Here is a 1,832-nt window from a genome sequence, read left to right as displayed (position 1 = left end):
CAATTGGCTGTTGACTGAGTACTTTTGTCCCCACTGTATCTATCTATTAGAATCTGTTTAGTTTGTGACTATCCACCATTTTCTTGTGGAGTTCTGGCTGCTGGTCTTTTTCCTCTCGTGCTGGGTTGGTCTTGGTTCAGGTGTTTGTATCACTCTTTATTAACAAGCACCTGCCTCCCATTCCTTGCTGGACAACAATGTTAATCTGCTTGAGCTCTAGCTTGGTGCTTTTTTTGTGTTCTATGTGTGCTATTTGTGCAGTGCTGGTACCTCTGGTTCTGCTAGCCTAAGTTTCTGTTTTCTATTGGTTTCTGCAGCCTTCTCTGTGTTTTCTACTAGGAGGGGACCCGTTTTTGTACCCAGTCCTTAGTTCTTTTAGGGAACCCCTTCCCTTTATCTATAAGTCTTTGCTTGAGATTAACCTAGGATCGTCGGTGGGTCTATTCGCAAGGAATGGGTCGCCCACTCCATCGTAGGGTTTCAGCCTAGTCATATTGCAGTGTCAGTTTTCCACCTTCTACCTTAGTCCTGTGTTGCAGATCTGTAGCAGTTTGTCCAGCCAGAAAGAAGTACCGTATTTTTCGGACTATAAGACGCACTGGACCATAAGACGCACCCCAAATTTGGGGTGAAAATTGCAGAAAAAAAGATTTTTTTATAAGATGGGGTCCGTCTTATTGTCCGAATTTAAGATCTCTTACCTGAGGGCAGGCAGTGGCAGAGCAGGGTCACAGGAGGCATGGTGGTGGCAGAGGTGAGGTGATGCTGAGGTGCGGTGGGCAGAACGGCGTGCACCTGAGCAGGGTCCCATCCTGCTTAGGTGGGCGACGCCATGGCCTGGTGTCCATGGGGTGGTTGCTGTGGCGGCGGCAGATGTGCGGTCACTTCCTCAGGTGGTTGAATATGTAGTATGCATTTTTCTTGTTAAATTCATTATTGATAACACAGGCATCTTTCACTCTGCCATCTTGGGCGACTGTACATCCTATTGGAAAGCCCGGGCTGCAGTATTTCTGGTTATCCTCAACATCGTAACACCAGGTCACCGGCATGTTATCAATGATCCAGTGATGCTGATAATTCAGCTGTATTCCTTTTCTAATAAAATCCAGATAAGTGGTATTAATATTCTTGTCATATTCCTTTCGGCACACTTCTTTGCAGGTTTCATTCTTGTTAAATGTGAACTTGTATTGGGATGATGCAATCCTTTCTCCAAAAAGCACTTGGCCAAGATTCTCAGAAGGATGTCTCTCATGCGCCTCCTGGCAGAAGTCAAAGGCGTCATACTCATATGGTAGAACAGATTCCACGGAGTCCAGGCAGTTTACAAAAAGCTCAATTTGAGACTTGCAGGTCTCCGTCTCTTTATCTTTCTCACAGAAACTCACAGGCGCCAGACCCGGAAGATAGAAAGCGGAGCCCCATCCCGTGCACAGGAGAAGCACCAGCACCGCCGGGACCCAGAGCCTCCGCCCTGACTGCGCCGCCATCCTGCTGCACCGGCCGGCCCGAGAACACGAACAGAACACTGGGAAAATGATGATGATGGCGTTACTCCGTATTTTCCGGTGGCGGCGTCCATCTTGCTGAGGCCGCGCGTGCGCAGATTCACTACTCTGCATCCCAGGGCTTCAGGAAAATGGCCGCCGCGATCTCCATCTGCGCACGCGCGGCCTCCCGCGGCCATTTTCCTGAAGCCCTGGGACGCAGAGTAGTGAATCTGCGCACACGCGCGGCCTCAGCAAGATGGACGCCGCCACCGGAAAATACCGTAACTCACCAGCGCTGCTGCTCTCCATCAATACCGGGCCGCGAATTCACCTCAAATG

At 49.7% G+C, this 1,832-nt stretch overlaps 1 pseudogene; it reads right to left on the bottom strand.

The window, feature by feature from the left end:
* Positions 1-881: 881 nt before the first annotated feature.
* On the bottom strand, positions 882-1,557 carry LOC143783226 (transmembrane 9 superfamily member 2 pseudogene; annotated as a pseudogene).
* Between the last annotated feature and the right edge of the window lie 275 nt (positions 1,558-1,832).

The sequence above is a fragment of the Ranitomeya variabilis genome, chromosome 6 (genome assembly GCF_051348905.1).
Source record: "Ranitomeya variabilis isolate aRanVar5 chromosome 6, aRanVar5.hap1, whole genome shotgun sequence".
Lineage (NCBI taxonomy): Eukaryota > Metazoa > Chordata > Amphibia > Anura > Dendrobatidae > Ranitomeya > Ranitomeya variabilis.
This window is presented reverse-complemented; position numbering and strand designations above follow the sequence as displayed.